Source organism: Schistocerca americana, chromosome 6, assembly GCF_021461395.2.
Source record: "Schistocerca americana isolate TAMUIC-IGC-003095 chromosome 6, iqSchAmer2.1, whole genome shotgun sequence".
Classification (NCBI taxonomy): Eukaryota; Metazoa; Arthropoda; class Insecta; order Orthoptera; family Acrididae; genus Schistocerca; species Schistocerca americana.
The window spans coordinates 315,121,447-315,141,723 of record NC_060124.1 but is presented as its reverse complement, the minus strand read 5'-3'; the positions used below and the strand labels follow the sequence as shown (position 1 = coordinate 315,141,723).

General features: G+C 45.1%; 1 non-coding gene across 1 annotated transcript; it reads left to right on the top strand.

The window, feature by feature from the left end:
• The first annotated feature begins 13,228 nt into the window (after positions 1 to 13,228).
• Trnac-gca lies at positions 13,229 to 13,300 on the top strand. The gene has a single exon. It is a non-coding gene; the product is annotated as a tRNA-Cys (tRNA).
• The last annotated feature ends 6,977 nt before the right edge of the window (positions 13,301 to 20,277 follow it).

Genomic DNA, 20,277 nt, shown 5'->3' with positions numbered 1-20,277 from the left:
AGTAAAAATTTCACTTGAGGGAAGTCTTGAACCAAGGACCTCTCGTTCCGCAGCTGCTCACTATATCCACGGGACCACGGCGCTCGTCAGCTGGCATGGTCCTTGATGTTGCATATCTTGCACATAGACTACTCAGTTTGTATATTTTGCTTACCTTTTCATAGTTCCACACAACTTCTTCCTGTTTTCTCGATTGATCTGTGTTCAGTTTTTCAAGGCCTATCCACTGTGTCAATTTATAACTAAATCTGAGGGGGGTGCGATGGGGAGGTTCCCTTGTTAGTACTGCACCAAAGTGTGTTAAGAAAAGCGCTAGGTTGTGAAACGTATAGACCTCATCATTATGTTTTCTCGATTCTCTTATTCCTTCTCAACACGCAAAAATCTGCATTGATCACTGAGGATGCCATAGTTTCGGAACAGCACTCCTCATTAAGAGTCAGTAACTGACTGTACGCTTTTCTTTTCAGTTGCAGCTGAATCTCCGTTTTGGATATGGCGACGACGTGTTGATAAGTAATGCCTCTTAATTCTTCGTATCTACATATTTATTTCTCAATACAGTCACACTGTTGACGAACACTTTTCTCCCAACAAAAGACTAGTTTGTCCATATCTTCACTGTAGATGGAGCCACAACATATCTTCTTCCGCCACTTCATCACTATCAAAGTCGTCGAAAGTGTTCTTTCAGTTTTGTAAACAGATGAAAATCGGATGTGGCCACACCGAGCTCTGTCACACACGGCGAGATTAGCCCCACCGTTTCCTTCATGACCAGCACGAATAGCCCAACGCTGCACATAACTGCTGTCGATAAAACGTTGTACAGATTTCAATTGGAACACAATTTCTGCGGTTAGAAACACGATTACGGCATGCTGTTTCTCATGCAGCGATACAGTTACGTTACACACCGGCATATTACAAGGTAAGTCCGGTAACCTATAGCGGTAGAATGTTGCAGCTTGCGTCAGTGAAGCGGGAAAGTCGACTGACTAATATACATGACACGTAATACCTCAACCAAAATTGACAACAGAACAAAAAATTCAGAGGTATTACTTTTCAGTACGCCCTCCTATTTCGTTAACCAAAAGGACCTGAGGCCGCTTTCACTCTTCAGGTGCTTCTTTTCTCATCATCCAGTCATTGTTTGCTACTGTCCTAGATACAAAACCACATCAACCGTTTGGTGTCGCCTCGTTATTACTGTAGGCTTGTACCATGGGGAGCAAGGGGAGAATGTTGTTAAGCAAAGAGAGAATGTTGTTTGGTGGCCGGTATCCTCTTCCTGTAACACAAACTGCACACATGTACTAACAGGATTCTTTATTCGCAAGAACATGAATTTACTTATCTTGAGGTAGTCCTTGTGGTACAAGCCCTTCCTTAACAGTCCATGTCAGCCTCACTGCCAGTGAAGTAAAAGTCCCGCTATGCACACTACTCGGGTCGCCAGGTACTGACTGAGCTAAGGCTGAGCTAACTGGAACTGTGATTCCAACTGGGCTGCGACTGATGACTCAACTCGTTGACTCAATGGGTGACTGACTGGGTCCTCCAGTCGGCAGCAGCGATCTAAGTACAGGCGGTCGAGAGGGCGTTCGCGGCTATTTTCTTGCGAGACTGTCTTTGACCTCTCTCCTGATAGGCTCGCTTGCTCTAGTGCCTATCGATTTTGTCGCAGTCTCTTTGCCGATCGGAGTGCTGGCGACACCTTACACCAGCACACACTGGTTCTATGAGCCTGTAAAGTTTTGTATTATTTTATTTTCATGAGCCTGTAAAGTTCTGTATTATTTTATTTTCATTGTGTCCATTGTTTTATTACTATTATAATGGAATCTGAGACCTGCTTCCAAATTTGTTCTATCAAATTCACCCAACCATTGGTTTGTAAAGGTGTAAAGTGTTAAACGAGAATTACAAGGGACACTTTTGACCTTGAATACTCAGAACCACAACAAACTAAGCTTAGAATAACACCCAGTCATAAATAAAACACTGGTCTGGATCATTTCCATGCAAAACATTGCATTGTACCACATGTGACGTTTCCATAGAGAGAAAGAAAGGAACAGGATATCAATACCACAGGAGGGAAGTGATATATAATTTAACGTTGTCAGTGTATCACTATACTTACAACCAACAGCGCCAAAAACCCTCTGCTTAAAAGTAATTATAACAGCGCAAAACACACGTACCTTACACACCTGATAGTGCTTGTATTACTCCTCATAGTGCAGATGTGGGATTTAGATGAAGTGGTTAAAAAATGGCTCCGAGAACTATGGGACTTAACATCTGAGGTCATCAGTCCCTTAGAACTTAGAACTACTTAAACCTAACTAACCTAAGGACATCATACACATCCATGCCCGAGGCAGGATTCGAGCCTGCGGCCGTAGCGGTCGCGTGGTTCCAGACTGAAGCGCCTAGAACCGCTCGGCCATCCCGGCCGGCTCTCCACAAACTCTTGGGCCTTCTGACCTATACTGCTCTTGTCTTCTGTGTCCTTACGTGTGCCAAATGTAGTAATAATCTTGAATGAAGTGCCGTATTCAGCCATAACACTGTCGATAAAAGAAATCGAAGCTTTGAAAATGCAAAAGCGAAACATTTTAGACGCTTCTAGTCCCCACATTCTTTGATGTCAATAGTGAACTGTACATTCATACGACTTTGCTCTACCAAATTGTGACATTACATCTTCTTTTATAGTTTGTAATTGCGACAGTCTGTTTCCTTTGAAACTAGCTCCTGTCCTGCTTTTGCTAGACGCGTAATTTATAATAAATTTGCAATTTCATATACTTTTGATGCAATTACAGCGCCTCATTAGTTTGCTACAAACACTGAAGCCACGATTGTAATAGTCTTCATAAACGCTCTCCCAGTACGATGTCATCAGTATCTTCTAATACACTGGGCCTTCACAGCATGGGTGGAGATAATTCGTATTTTAGTTGACTGGACTATTCCTGTTGCTCTAGCAATGGCCATCGTACACTGCTTGAACTGCCATCTTCAAGTTCAGGTTCTTTCCGTCCTTCAAAATCAAACTGTCGGCCCAGCGCAACATCATGTATTTCTGCTTCGACCGCATTATGTTTCGGAATTATTATGTTATTTAATACATCCACTAACTCTGTACCCACTACCCCGATTTCACTTCCACATTCAGCTCGTCACAACTTCGTCCCTAATATTTGGACTACATTTGTAGCATTAATTCTCTTCATGATATCACTGTACACAGTTTACACAGTAGCCTGCTTGCAATCACTCCAGGAGACACAGCCGTACTATAGCTATACCATTTACGAAACTCGAGCATTTGTTAGTGCAGCTGCAACATGCAACAATCTGACGGCACTAGCAGACAAGTGTGGAGTTTTGCATGGAAATGACACAGGCCGCTGTTGGTAGTCTAGCACTGATTCGTGCGATTCCGCGTGTTCGAGGTCAAAGCAGTCCCTTGTTAGAATCAGCAGTGCAGCTCCGGGCGGGATTAGGCCACGCAAAAGCTGACTGCCGCCGGTGGAATGTGTGTCAGTGGCTCTGCAACGGCATGTGTGTTGACAGACTACAGGTGCCGACAACGGGCGAGCTTCCAGAGACGCATTGCAGACCGATTAGAAAAATTAGGTCGTCGTCTTAATGTCGTCGGCAAATTTTTAACTTTTCTCCATGCAGTTTAATACTCTTTCTAAATTTCCCCTTGGTTTCCTTTACTGCTTGCTCAGTGTTCAGACTGAATAACATAGAGGAAAGGCTACAACCCGGTCACACCCTCTTGTCGTCACCCTTTCATCGACTCTCGCAACTGGTTTCTATACAAGCTGTAGATAACCTTTCGTTCCCTGTGAATCAAAAAACTTGTCTCACAACAAAGACGTTCTTTTATACATGGAATTAAAAATCATCGCAGTCAAGATCGCAGGCAAATTTTATTGTGATTACTAGTTTCAACTACACACGAGCTATCTTTAGATCGTAAAAAGCTTTGATTAGAGTAACTGCCTTATACAAATATTACAAGTAGATTAGCTGTTTGCTGTTCTGGTCGTCGGCTGCAACACTGTCTTCATACACCACGTTGTAATAACGTACTCACGATGATGTCCGCCTGCTTAGCTGGGTGGTAACGTGTTCGCCTCCCATGCAAGCGGGCCTGTGTTCGATTTCCGGCCGGGTTGGAGATTTTATCCGCTCGAGGACTGGGTGTTGTGGTGTCCTCATCGTCATTTCATCCTCATTTCATCCTTACTTCCGGCGCACAAGTCGCCCGATGTGGTGTCGAATGAAATAAGACTTGCACTTGGCGGCCGAACTCCCACGAATAGGGGCCTCCAGGACAACTATGCCATGCGCTCATTTCCATTTACTCGCGATGATCTTTGCTATAAGACAACACAAATACTGATTAAACGTGTCATTCAATAAACGTTAACGATGTAATTCCTTAGTTTATCACCTTCGTTCTAATTGATTTTACACGGACAATATGTCAGTTTTTCACCTATGTGTGTCCTGTATCAATATGTCAAATTATTCCATATATACATTCTGCATGAATTTTGGCACTCAGAATCTTTATGGCGAAGTGTTAAGCCATTATGGCAGTTAACACCAATCAAGACTGTTTTTATGATCAAAATATGGCTCGTGTGAAGCTGAAACTAGTAATCACAATAACAGTTGTTTGTAGTCTTGACTTCGAAGATATTTAATCCCTAATAGGTAAAAAAAATCCAACAGATCGCTCCTCTCCATCGCTGCAACGACATCAAACATGAAGAAGACATTTTTCTCAATGGTTGGCAGTACAGATTTTGTTTAAGCTGACTCAAAAGTTTTCTCAACAATCAGACAAAGTGGTAAAACATGTTCATTGCTCCTTTCTGCAACTTTCGTTCGTAGCTTCCAAGTGATCTATTGTGTTACACACTTAAAATGGTTCAAATGACTCTAAGCACCATGGGACTTAACTTCCAAGGTCATCAGTCCCCTAGAACTTAAAAACTACTTAAACCTAACTAACTTAAGGACATCACACACATCCATGCCCGAGGCAGGATTCGAACCTGCGACCGTAGTGGTCGCGCGGTTCCAGACTGTAGCTCCTAGAACCGCTCGGCCATTCCGGCCGGCCGTTACACACTCAACTAAAAGCGATTTCTTTCCCTTTTTTTAAAAAAATTACATTGTTGAATGATTCGCCCTTTATCATTTACTGTTGGATTCACAGTAAGTATGTGGGCCCAGCAATTGCGTTACCAACATGCCAAATAAAGCGTACGAGAAGTTCAGCGAAGTGTGCTCCTAAGATTAACGAGACCATCTAGTGTAAAACCGGACCAGCGCATCAATTGGAACTCGCCACTGTGTTTCCTTGAACCACTCCATCACACTCCTGGCCTTGTGACATAGCTCACTATCTTCTTAAAATATGCCACTGCCGTCGGGAAACATACTCGGCATGAAAGGGTCTGCGTGGTCTGCAACCAGTGTGTGACACATCTAGGCCCTCATATTGTCTTCCACGAGCTCCATTGGATCCATGGATGGCCACGTGAATGATTCCCGGAGCATAATGGAGCCGCCGCCAGGTTGGCTCCGTCCCTCTGCACAGCTGTCAAAGGAGCCGTTCTCCTAGAAGACGACGGATTCGCGCCCCCACGTCGGCATGATAAAGAACGTATCGGGATTAATGAAACCATGCAACGCTCTGTCGCTGCCCCACCGTCCAGTGCCGATGGTCACGTACCCATTTTAGTCGTAGTTGCCGATGGCGTGGTGTTAACATCGGCACATGCATGAACCGTCGGCTGCAGAAGCCCATCGTTGGAAGTGTTCGGTGCACTACGTATTCAGACACACTTGTACTCTGCCCACCATTAAAATATGATGTTAGTTTCGCCACAGTTTACCGCCTGTCTTGATTTACCAGTGTGCTCAACCTACGACATCTAACATCTGACATCTGACCGCTCAACCCCACGATGTCTGGACGTGGTTTCAACAGCTACAGAAGACACTCACCACAGTACTCCAAGATCACACGACAAGTCGTGCGGTTTCCGAAATGCTTGTGTCGAGCATCAAGGCCATTTCAGTCTGCTCTCGGTCAAACTCGGGTAGATCATGCGCCTTCCTCATTTTACACACGGACAGCACGCACACTGATACTACATGCTCCGTGCGTGTGTCTGACTGGCAGTCATTCCTAGCCAGGTGACGCTGCTGTCTCCTCGACGATTTTATATCGATAGTAGGTCGGCGGACACAATGTTCTGGCTGATCTGTGTATATTAGGTGGATAACCGTCAATTCTATGGAATGTGACACCTTTTTTTTGTTACCTATAAAATTTCGTTCTCTGCCACTCCACGTACGGAAACTGATTAACTCATTGATATCAAAAATGACAATTTTAAAGCCTTGTCCCCTTTCCTGGGAAAAACTCATGCGACACTCAGACATTGAACAAAAACTTATGCATTGTTCTTAATTATCATCCATAAAACTGTACAACACACATGGTACGCATCAAATCGAGTTATACTAAACTCACATAACGACTGGCTTCCATTCGTAAAATAGGAACCCCTCGCAGATAGCATAGACGGTGCTGTAACTCAACTTTCACTCAGTGTGGCACAGAACTGATATGTAGTAACATACAAATTTTGAATTCATGAGGACTGGTTTAGGGATGTATATTATACGTTACACAATATTTAGTACTCAGTTATAGTATTTTATCTCACTATATTTCATTTGTAAGTTCTTTCATTTCTCCCTAGATTTATTATTATTGCTATGGCACCAAGCTGAAAAATACACTCCTGGAAATTGAAATAAGAACACCGTGAATTCATTGTCCCAGGAAGGGGAAACTTTATTGACACATTCCTGGGGTCAGATACATCACATGATCACACTGACAGAACCAGAGGCACATAGATACAGGCAACAGAGCATGCACAATGTCGGCACTAGTACAGTGTATATCCACCTTTCGCACCAATGCAGGCTGCTATTCTCCCATGGAGACGATCGTAGAGATGCTGGATGTAGTCCTGTGGAACGGCTTGCCATGCCATTTCCACCTGGCGCCTCAGTTGGACCAGCGTTCGTACTGGACGTGCAGACCGCGCGAGACGACGCTTCATCCAGTCCCAAACATGCTCAATGGGGGACAGATCCGGAGATCTTGCTGCCCAGGGTAGTTGACTTACACCTTCTAGAGCACGTTGGGTGGCACGGGATACATGCGGACGTGCATTGTCCTGTTGGAACAGCAAGTTCCCTTGCCGGTCTAGGAATGGTAGAACGATGGGTTCGATGACGGTTTGGATGTGCCGTGCACTATTCAGTGTCCCCTCGACGATCACCAGTGGTGTACGGCCAGTGTAGGAGATCGCTCCCCACACCATGATGCCGGGTGTTGGCCCTGTGTGCCTCGGTCGTATGCAGTCCGGATTGTGGCGCTCACCTGCACGGCGCCAAACACGCATACGACCATCATTGGCACCAAGGCAGAAGCGACTCTCATCGCTGAAGACGACACGTCTCCATTCGTCCCTCCATTCACGCCTGTCGCGACACCACTGGAGGCGGGCTGCACGATGTTGGGGCGTGAGCGGAAGACGGCCTAACAGTGTGCGGGACCGTAGCCCAGCTTCATGGAGACGGTTGCGAATGGTCCTCGCCGATACCCCAGGAGCAACAGTGTCCCTAATTTGCTGGGAAGTGGCGGTGCGGTCCCCTACGGCACTGCGTAGGATCCTACGGTCTTGGCGTGCATCCGTGCGTCGCTGCGGTCCGGTCCCAGGTCGACGGGCACGTGCACCTTCCGCCGACCACTGGCGACAACATCGATGTACTGTGGAGACCTCACGCCCCACGTGTTGAGCAATTCGGCGGTACGTCCACCCAGCCTCCCGCATGCCCACTATATGCCCTCGCTCAAAGTCCGTCAACTGCACATACGGTTCACGTCCACGCTGTCGCGGCATGCTACCAGTGTTAAAGACTGCGATGGAGCTCCGTATGCCACGGCAAACTGGCTGATACCGACGGCGGCGGTGCACAAATGCTGCGCAGCTAGCGCCATTCGACGGCCAACACCGCGGTTCCTGGTGTGTCCGCTGTGCCGTGCGTGTGATCATTGCTTGTACAGCCCTCTCGCAGTGTCCGGAGCAAGTATGGTGGGTCTGACACACCGGTGTCAATGTGTTCTTTTTTCCATTTCCAGGAGTGTATCAAAAGTTTCTAAAGATATTACCATTGTCATGTTACGTATGATGTGTCTACACAGCTTATTATACACAGCTAGGTAAGAGTCACAGAAGCGATAAGCAAAATGTTTGATGAGTGTTTTCTTCTGGGAATGTAGAGTCTCTAAATCTGTGACTTAATGAGGTAAAAATTTAAATTCATTTATGCATGTTAATGATGGATTTGCTCTGTGGCTGTGGAGTGGATCACTTGAGGAAACACAGCAACCAGTCACAGAAGATGGGTAAATGTCCGAAACACATCCTGGCGTATACAGATCTACGCAAATAGTGGCTGGTTGCTGTATTTCTTTATTCTGTTAAAAAAATCGTATTTGCTGTAAAAATTGCATCTACGTAGTGTGTATATAATTAGATAAAGACGTAATGTGTCTAAGTGTGCATGTCATTCAGAACTGATTTTAGATCTTGTCTTCTTGTAAATGTAATGTAAAAAATAGTGCCGCAAAATGGGTAACTTCGAACAGTGAAATAACTTGCATATATCTTGTTTTTAATGTTGGCATCTTCGTGTACGTAATATAATTGTTGGTTCTGTCTATGATTCTGAACAATCAAACGATAAACAGCAGTTTTAGCAGAAATTTGAAGTAAATAAATGAAGTTACTATCCTCTAGATATCGTTTATGTTGGTGACGATTTAGGTTGTTGGCTAGTAGTACGTCTTACATCTATATTTTATTTCCCCTTTGCTCAACAATAGCAAATAATGAGGTGAAAAGACTTCAATCAAGTGTCACTAGAATCTTGCAGTAACAGTAGATCTCTTGCCTCAGGTCAGTGCAGCAGGCACAGAGTGTGAAATCCTTAAGTTAATGATCAGTGTGGGAATCAATCTGTATAACAATCTGTATAATAATTTCCTCATGTCTTAGTTCTGAACTGTAGATGCTGAAGAAGTCTCTAAATTCTTGCCGTTGCAGTTTACATGTTTTCTTTTAAAACTAACTGCAAGAAATATCTTTTAAAAATTTTATAATACTATCACTTTTAAAACCATTTTGTACTCAAACTTACTACATCATGTATTGACTATGTAATGGCTCTGAGCACTATGGGACTCAACTGCTGAGGTCATTAGTCCCCTAGAACTTAGAACTAGTTAAACCTAACTAACCTAAGGACATCACAAACATCCATGCCCGAGGCCGGATTTGAACCTGCGACCGTAGCGGTCTTGCGGTTCCAGACTGCAGCGCCTTTAACCGCACGGCCACTTTGGCCGGCTGACTATGTAATGTCTAGTGTTTGTGAGTGCATGAAATAGTTTGGTTTCTCCACGATTATTTCTGAATTATTAAACAAAATGCACCCACTTCCGTGGCCGAGAAGCGTATAGAGTGGAGATATCCACGTGACGCAATTGCCACTCGATGTTACACTTCTGTTTACAATAAGTGAGAGGGATAGTGTCAGTGATTGTGAGGGCATAAATAGAAAGAAAAAGTGTAGTTTGGGTAAAAGTGATGCAATAAAAAAAGAAAAAGTCCAAAGGAAACAGCACGTGAGCTACAGTAGAAATGTGGTGCCAGCACACAAAACAGGACCCCAGTGGCAGTGTGTGTAGTTTTTATGTTGAGCCTAGAACACAATAGTGAAACCTTAGGTGATAACTTACTGCCGTGTTGGGTAATACTTTTAGAAATCTAGTCTTAATTAATCTGCTGCAGTGCCTTGAAAAATGGGCAGTTTGATCACAAGTTGATTGATTGTGTTGGTGTTTTCAGGTGCCTGGGAAAGTATTTCGAGACTGTGACAGAGGAATCGCAAATGCAAATGTTGACACATGTGGTTTTGCTGATACAGATACTCAGAGTGGTTATTTGCATGATCTAATTAACGCCCATGCGCTACAACGAGAAAGTATGTCAAGTACCACAAATCCAAAAGTGTGAATGGCTAACTTTCAGTATCAGGCGAGCAGTGATGGAAGACAAACACAAGTTCGTGAAACAGTGTTCTTGAGTCTCCAAGGAATAGCCGACAAATATGTTCGTCGTTTAAATCATCTGCTATTGTTAGACAGCTCACTAGTTGACGAGTGGGGTAAGTCAGAGGATTGAAGACGTAACTTAATCCCCAGAGAAATATGTTCCCTGATAAAGGGCCATATTGAATCATTCCCTGTACGTGTAATCTATTATTCGAACAACACATGAAGAAAATATTTATAAGCACAGTTAGATGTCAAGCATATGCATGAGTTATTCAAACAACATCCATATACTAAAGTGAACTACATATTTTATTTGAAATACTTCAAGCAAAATTTTGATAGCAAATTTGGAAAACCGAAGATTGATATGTGCTCGACATGTGAGGAACTGAATCAAAAAGTCAAAAGCCTGCATTCGAATGACAGTGTGAAAGGAGTGGGTACAGCAGAACTCATAGTAAATAAAAACAAAGCCAATAAATTTTAAAAGAAAACTGCAGCAATCAAAAAGCTTGCAGAGGAATACAATAGTGCAGGTGACATTAATATCACCTACATGCAGGACATCCCACTGCCGGATATTCCAGTGTAGGAAGTGTTTTGTTACAGACAGTTGTGAGTTTTTGAACTTTGCATTGTCAACTTGTGGGATCATAAGCAAGGTTTTCTCATACCATGAAGGACAGGCTCTTAAAAGACCCAATGCTCACTGCTAAAAAAGTGTCTTCAGGAAAATATTCCCAAACTGGTGAAGGAGATACATTTCTTCTTGGAGGAATGCCCTTGTCGAAATAAAAACAACACCGTCGTCAGATGTTTGTTAGCCGCAGCATCGTCTGGGTGACTTGGAAAGATTATTTTCCAATCAGAGGAAGTTCCTTCCTGACTTGAGATAGAGCTCTTGCCATAGCAAAGAGATTCATTCGCAAGACTGGTCGAATATACACACCACACGAAATCAGCACACTAATACAAGGAGCAAGTTCCAATTTCCAAGTTCATCCAGTGCAACCGAGTGACATCATCGAATATTGAGGCATGATGGCCTAAACGTCATAAAAAATCTGTCCTCTCAAGGAAATAACTAGTCAGAATTCCACGTGAGCAGAGAGTGACCTTACAACCGTCCTGTATATGATGTTTGAATATTGTGCAAGTAAACCTGGTTTGTTGAAAGCATATTAGTGGATCGATGGCTTGCAGCGAGAAGATATTTTGTTAGGGAAGCCTGTGGAGTACACACTTGAATAAACACACACTTCTGCATACAAAGGAAAACTTCCGATCAATGCGAAAAAAATGCAGGCATTAAGAAATTGATTCAGTACACACCAGACCATAAATAAGACTTCTACAACGAGCTTTGGGAATGGTCTACGAACGCCTTGAATGAACATGAAGAAAGGCTTTTGGTGATAATAGTTTTTCTGTTTTGCACTATTCTAACTTAAAAGGTTGTGTAATAAATATCATACTAACATATGCATCATGCTGCATTTCTTTATTACTGACATTTTTATCACGTATTTACCTGATACAGCTGCAAGGTATCAACTATTCGTAGAAAGTTAGTTTTCATAAAAACAAAAAAGGCCAAACCTCCACATTGGTTGCTCGACCATAACGTAGGTCCTGTATTGTTTTGGCACACAATGTTATGTTAAAAAGCGTACATTACAGTCTAAATATAAAAGAAGACTTTTACATTTCGGTTTTTTAATCTAAGCAGTTTTTTTTCTTTCTCCTTAAAATTTGCCTTCGGTTGATATATGGCCTTTTCGAAATGACTAATTCAAATAATACAGTTTATTATTGTAAATGTTGGGTAATGCCTATTCGTCTAATATAGGGTGCCTAGGAAATCTGCTTCCTTGGATCGCTAGACAAAAATTCAAGCAAATCGTGTCAACAGAGTTTATTACAGTAAGGTAAATGATAACAATTAACTTTGCGTATTCGCAAAAGCGTGTCGCAAGGAAATGGCAACAGGCAAATAATCAATCTCATTACGTAAATACAATTCCAATACAAGTCCAGTGATGCAGTCTTAACTCACTGCTATAGCGTCCGTAGATCGACTAGACTTCAACTCGGGCTGTACCCAGGTGGCGCGGCCCTTATGTTCTCTTCGTGTAGGTGGCGCCACCGTCTCATTGTAGGCTTAGAGAGGGGTCAGTCAGCGTACTATTGGCTGACGTCTTCTCACAGCCCTCTCTGCTGTAATGTTCCTGGCCAAAGCGCCGGCGTTTGACGTTACACCGAAACAGTAATAATATCATGAAAAGGAAAGTTGCTACTCACCATATAGCGAAGTTGCTGAGTCGCAGATAGGCACAACAAAAAGACTGTCGCAATATAAGCTGTCACCCAACAAGGACTTCGTCGAAAATAGTGTGTGTGTCGTCTATTTTCGACAAAGTAATTTTTTGGTGAAAACTTATATTGTGACAGTCTTTTTGTTGTGCCTATCTGCGACTGAGCATATCTCCTATATGGTGAGTAGAAACTTTCCTTTTTATAATATTGTTGCATTCCATCCGGGATTTTCCACTGTTAATTAATGTTTAAGAGCCGTTGCTATGCAGTCGTGCTGCAGCAACTGTATATTAGCCTTCTCATCAGACAAATATCGGAGGAAACCGCGTACACTGAAAATCTTGTTTCATCCTTATGACAGACTACCAGAGTGTGAACTACATATGACAGATAATGGAATAATTCTTCAGGTCTAATTATGGTAACCAAGAGTAGCTGTTTACTTAGTGACTGTAAAACTGAGGAAATACACCAGAGGCAGATAGCAGAGAGAGCAGGTCGCACGGAGTCACGAAAGCTACGCCGAGCGGAGGTGAAACAAAAAATAATCTTCAACAGCCATGTAGTGTCAACGATGCTGCCCCAAACTGCAACCACCAATAAAAATAAAATTTAAAATGATATTCCTTCTTAAGAGAATTTAGAGTAACAGATCACTGCAGTGGGGGTATAGCTCAGTGGTAGAGCATTCGACTGCAGATCGAGAGGTCCCCGGTTCAAACCCGGGTGCCCCCTTACATTTTCATTCTTCGAACGCAACTATAAACGGAATCAGTCTACAGTACGAACTTCCACTTACGAAAAAGATTTATCGCTTCGTATCAAACAACTGCAATAGTGAAACTGTTCTGAGTAAGAGCCAGTATTAACCTTCTTACATGGATGTCAAAAGAAATGACACTAAGGTGGTTTTGTCATACTCATTTTACTAAGGTTTGAAGTTCCTCTTGATGTTCTTCCCTGTTTGCGATTTTAAAATTGGGTTGTTTTGAAACTCAGCCTAGTGCAAACACATTTTGTTTGTTTTTGTATTTACCCATACATGCTTCGACGCCTACGTGTCATCTTCTGAGGGTCAAATTTTTGTTTCTGTAAAGTACAATATGAAATTTATGATTATTTTGTATACCTAAGAGTTACAACTTATGCAGTTTGTTTTGTTTTGTTTAGATGTTCACCTTAAAGCTACGTCGCTAAATGAACTGCATTATTACACATCAGTTTTAAGTGCTCTTTTTTGTCGTTTTTTTGACAGCATGTCATCTGCAAACTAGCCATGGAAGAAAATTAGTGCGTATTTATCAATAACTGTTTCGTGGGTAGAGGTTATGTGCGTTTCTGTACTTAGATTCTCTTTTTTTGCCTGTTTCTTGTCTGGTGGGTGTCTCGATCAATGGCTATTCAGGGTACTGTTTCCACACAGTTTTTCACACAGTTTGTGCTCACTAGTTCACTTCACATACACATGCACTTACACAAAATGTGGTGAAACATGATCTGAGTAGACACTTCTGACACTATTCCCTGCGAGAGGTGTTATATTATTGCCGCTGCTCACTTGTTCATCGTTGCACTTGTGTTAGTTGGGTCGCTAATTTTCAATATTTTTTCAGACCTGGTGTGGTGTGGCTGCTGGAAGAGAGCTGAATGTATGTAATGTGTATGTGTGTGCGTGTGTCTGTGGAATGAGAGAGAGGGAGAGAGAGTGAGAGAGAGAGGAGGGAGACAGGCAGTTCGAAAAAGGAGTGGGGAGGGAACCGAGAAAATTGAAGGTTTTTTTAGGCTGTTGAGTTTTATGGTTTATGTAGGGAGGTATCTTTATATAGTTCACTAAGTTTTCCGAATAGTGTTCCATTGCACAGTGTTATATTTTCATTCATGACTCTAAAAATGGTTCAAATGGCTCTGAGCATTATGGGACTTAACTTCTTTGGTCATCAGTCCCCTAGAACTTAGAACTACTTAAATCTAACTAACCTAAGGACATCACACACATCCATGCCCGAGGCAGGATTCGAACCTGTGGTGTCACCGCCAGACACCACACTTGCTAGGTGGTAGTTTAAATCGGCCGCGGTCCATGTAGTACATGTCGGACCCGCGTGTCGCCACTGTGATCGCAGACCTAGCGCCACCACCAAGGCAGGTCTCGTGATACGAGAGTGGACTCGACCCCAGTTGTACGAGAACCAAGCTACCGGCCAGTTGTACGCGAACCTAGCTATCGCCCAGTTGTATGAAGCCTTTCTCTCTCATTAGCCGAGAGACAGAATAGCCATCAGAAGTTAATGGCTACGAACTAGCAAGGAGCCATTTGTATCAGTGCCTATAGCTTACGAGTATTCAAGAGAGATGTATTCCAAGGATAAATAAAAGTTAAGTAAAAAGCATCTACATACTTTTCTTCTTATTCATTCATAAGTTTTTATGTTCCAGACTTCACGCCCGTGTGCTTATTGCCGTTCGTGCACTATCGGCCACAGCGTTAGCGTGCCTTTCTTTTGGCTACTACCGTGTGGCGTAACAGTCTTGTTACGTCACAACAGATTGGCGACGAGATAAAGAGTTTGTATTAATTCATTTGCACCATTGGCCGATTTCAAGTGTTCTGATTGCTTACATTTATTTGTGTCATGGCTTCGCCACAATCTCCAGATGTACTGTCCGAATTTTATCGCTTGCAGAATCAGCAGACGCAGGCGTTACTGGATGCCCTTGGACAGCTCGTCCAGGGTCAACGTGCGCTGCACACCGATGCGGCCGCAGCCGCTTCACCGCTACCGCAGCCACAACCTGCCGTTGCACCGCCTTTTAGGCACTACGACCCGAACCACGAGACCTGGCAAGAGTGGTCTCGTCAGTTCGCATTCCACCTTGCTGCCTACAGAATTCAAGGTAATGAGCGGCAGCCGTTTTTGCTTTCTTGTGTCGGTGTGTCCACATACCGTGTGATAGTGAAATTGTTTCCCCGGCGCGACGTAGCAACTTTGTCATACGAGGACATTTTGTCTGCATTAGATGCCTATTTCAAAGAAACAGTTAATGTGGTTGCCAAACGGTATACGTTTTTTCGTACAAAACGTACGGCCGGTCAAACTAATAGGGAGTGGGTAGCAACATTGCAAGGACTTACTAGGGACTGTGCCTTTGAATGTGACTGTGGTCTTTCTTATTCAGATACAATGGTGCGTGATGCAATTGCACAGAACGTTTCTGATGTTCGCATACGGGAGCAAATTTTGAAACTTGTTAATCCCTCCCTTCAACAAGTGATAGACATATTGGATAGACAGGACACACTGGACTGTGCTCAGGAATCTTTTGAAACTTCGCCAGCCGTGTGTAACATTAACCGGCCCGCTGGACGCGCTGCGCGGCCCGGTAACCGGGCCTCGCGAACGGCGACACAGCGACCGCCGCGTGCTACGCCAGGTGTGCCGCGCCAGCCCGCAAATGCAGTGAAATCATGCCCGCGGTGTGCTACTAGACATTCGCGTGAACATTGCCCGTCACGCCAAGCTATTTGCTTTTTCTGCAATAAGAAAGGACATGTTCAAAGTGTTTGCCAGAAAAAGCTCAGATCAGACAATCACAATCATTCCAGGCCCTTTGCTTCGCGCCGGAATCGAACCAAGGACACTCAGGCTCGTGGACCTTCGCCTATGGACATTCATGTCGTTCATTCCACTTCGTCCAGTGACACTTTCTCTAACAGTGACAGTGATCGTCCCACAAAAACTGTGCGTCGACGTCGCCGGAAATCACGTCAATTAGCAAGTGATTCTGTACCAGTGTCTGTTCCAATTGCACAAAACAGTCGCTCTTGTCGTCAGCAGGACAATAAACTTTTTGTGGACTTAGACTTTGAAGGCAAAGTGATACCATTCCAGCTCGATACCGGAGCTGCAGTTTCATTGCTCAATCACGACACATACAAACAACTGGGCGCACCTCCGTTGCGTGCCGCAAATGTTAAGCTAACTACATATTCCGGACAGAACATTCCTGTGTTAGGACAGTGCAGCCTTCTTGCAACATACAAGGGACAAACAAAACTTGTGTCATTTTACGTTCTTCGTTCTTCTACGCCAGTGAACTTGTTTGGTCTAGATTTATTTAAGTTGTTTAACATGTCTATTGTACATCAGGTCCTATCAGTGAATCCAACTGTGCCTACAGACAGTGTTTCTCGGCTGTGTGACGAATTTGCAGACATTTTTGCACCGGGCTTAGGTTGCGCTAAAAACTATGAAGCACATTTAGAACTGCAGGTAAACGCGCAACCGAAATTTTTCAGGGCGCGCAATGTTCCCCACGCATTGCGTGATGAGGTCGCAAGAACGTTACACGATCTCGAATCACAGGGTGTAATTGAACGTGTGCAAGCTTCTCTCTGGGCCTCACCCTTAGTAATTTTGCCAAAACCTTCCGGAAAATTGAGACTTTGCGTGGACTTCAAGGCCACAGTGAATCCACAGCTAGTGACTGCTACTTTTCCTTTGCCCCGCCCGGAAGATCTTTTTGCTAAACTGTGCCCGGGAAAATATTTTTCAAAGTTGGACCTAGCCGATGCGTACTTGCAAATACCGGTGGACGACGAATCCCAGCGCGTATTGGTGGTTAACACGCATCTTGGATTGTACCGCTTCAAAAGACTGCCATTCGGGTGTGCACCCGCCCCTGCCTTGTTTCAGCAATATTTACAAACTATTTGTGCGTCGGTCCCTACAGCAGCAAACTATCTGGACGATATAGTGATCTCCGGACAGACAGAAGAAGATCATCTTGCGAACTTACGAACATTATTTCAGGTCTTACGGCAAAATGGTCTTCGCTTGAGGAAGGACAAATGTGTGTTTTTTGCTCGTGACTTACCATACCTGGGACATGTCATTAATGCCCAAGGCATACATCCGAGTCCAGAGCACCTCCGTGCCATACAAGACTTGCCGTCCCCTCAAAATCTGAAACAGCTACAGAGTGTGTTGGGTCAAATCAATTATTACCATAAATATGTGCGCAATGCCTCTTCCATTTCAGCTCCGCTTCATCGCTTACGCAGTAAAGGTGTTCCGTTCGTCTGGACGACGGAATGTGAACGCGCCTTTCGCCAGTTGAAATCGGCGTTGCTTTCTAATACTTGCCTTACGCCTTTCGATCCCCAGAAACCCCTTTTGTTGATGGTAGATGCATCGGATTTCGGGATCGGTGCTGTGCTTGCGCACAAAGTTGGCTCACATGATCGCCCTATTGCCTTTGCGTCCAAATTGCTCTCGTCTGCGCAAAGAAATTATTCACAGATAGAGAAAGAAGCTTTGGCTCTCGTGTTTGGTGTTACTAAGTTCCATGATTTCTTGTATGGTCGTCACTTTACCATCATCACAGACCACAAACCTTTGACATCGCTTTTTCATCCGACCAAGCCTGTACCTCCACGTACAGCGCAGAAATTCATTCGCTGGTCTATTTTCCTCTCGCAGTACCGCTACGATATCTTGTATCGGTCCACTGCTAAGCACGGCAACGCCGATGCGTTGTCCCGTTTGCCTGTTGCTGAGGATAAAGCATTCGATTCTTCCGAACTTGCTTGCATGTTCATTGATTCGGAAACCGATGAAGTGGTCGAATCGTTTCCGATTGATTTTCGTCGTGTAGCTACAGCCACAGCTGCTGACCCTGTCCTTGCTACTGTTTTACGTTTTGTTGCTACGCAATGGCCTTTGTCAAAGTCTCGGATCGAGGATCCGTTGGTTCGCCGATTTTTTGCTCACAAGGAGAGACTTTTTGTTCGACGTGGTGTTTTGTTGTTGCGTTCTGATAATGATCAGTCCAGAGTCGTGGTCCCACGTTCGTTACAGTCCTCTGTTTTACGGCTTCTTCACCAAGGTCATTGGGGTATAGTGCGAACGAAACAACTTGCTCGTCAGCACTGTACTTGGTTCGGAATCGATGCTGCGATTACGAATATGTGTTCTTCGTGCCCGGCGTGTGCCGACCAACAATCCGCACCGCCGCGGAAAGTCTTTGCGTGGCCAAAAGCCACTTCCCCTTGGCAACGCTTGCACATTGATTTTGCTGGTCCATTCTGGAATGCTCGATGGTTGGTTCTGGTCGACGCCTTCAGTAATTTTCCTTTTGTTGTCCGGATGTCTTCCACGACGTCCTCCGCCACCATCCAAGCGTTGTCTGCTATCTTTTGCATTGAAGGTCTTCCGCAGACTATTGTTTCCGACAATGGCCCACAATTCATGTCCGCAGAATTTCAGTCATTCTGCCAGGCCAATGGTATTCAACATCTGACATCCGCGCCGTTTTCGCCTCAGTCCAACGGTGCCGCTGAACGTTTGGTCCGGACTTTCAAGTCACAGATGTTGAAATTGAAAGAGTCGCATTCTCGGGAGGACGCATTGTTGCTCTTTTTGTCTTCGTATCGCTCTCAGCCCCGAGATGGTCGCTCGCCGGCTGAGTTGCTCCACGGTCGTCCTCATCGCACCTTGATGTCTTTGCTGCATCCGCCGCATCAGGTTCCTGCGCAGCGGCAGATTCCTGCTTTTGCTACAGGCGACGTTGTATTTTATCGCAACTATCGAGGTTCACGGCGTTGGCTCGCAGGGCGCATTCTTCGCTGCCTCGGCCGCGCGATGTATTTAGTTTTGGGGGCCTCTGGTGAGGTGCGTCGGCATCTCAATCAGCTGCGCCTCTGTCGTCGCTCGGGTTCTGCCGCTCCCCGTCTGCTTTCAGCGACGGTGCCGTCCGGTCAGCGCCCTGGGGACCCATCTACTGGCTCGCCTCATCCCCAGGTGTTACCGACGATGCCTTCCATTTTGCCCCATGGCGACGCGCCGCCGCCGCCGCCGCAGCAGCAGCAGCCGCCGCCGCCGCCGCTTGTTCTCCCGCCGGCGCCGACCGCATTCGACGCTTCGTTGCAGCCGCCAAGCGCCTCCCAGGGTCACGCGCCGCCGATCGCTTCCCGTGACCAGCTGTCCTCCGCCATGGAACGCCCGCCCGCTCCGGACCACATGACGTCATCGCGCGTCGGCTACCCCGACGCCATGGACGTCGACCCTTCAGCACCTCCTGTCTTATTACGGGCGCATACACCACATGTTGACGTGCACCCTGGACTAGTTTTGCAGGCGTTTCCTAGCTCCCCTCGGACCGGATGGCCGGGTGCGGGTGGCACAGCCTCGCCTGTTGTTAGGCTCCCCACCTCATCGCATACGTCAACATGTGGTCCTCCCCACGGCGGGCGGAAGCCTTATTACACGACCGTTCGCCGATTTGCGGGGGAGGAATGTGGTGTCACCGCCAGACACCACACTTGCTAGGTGGTAGTTTAAATCGGCCGCGGTCCATGTAGTACATGTCGGACCCGCGTGTCGCCACTGTGATCGCAGACCTAGCGCCACCACCAAGGCAGGTCTCGTGATACGAGAGTGGACTCGACCCCAGTTGTACGAGAACCAAGCTACCGGCCAGTTGTACGCGAACCTAGCTATCGCCCAGTTGTATGAAGCCTTTCTCTCTCATTAGCCGAGAGACAGAATAGCCATCAGAAGTTAATGGCTACGAACTAGCAAGGAGCCATTTGTATCAGTGCCTATAGCTTACGAGTATTCAAGAGAGATGTATTCCAAGGATAAATAAAAGTTAAGTAAAAAGCATCTACATACTTTTCTTCTTATTCATTCATAAGTTTTTATGTTCCAGAC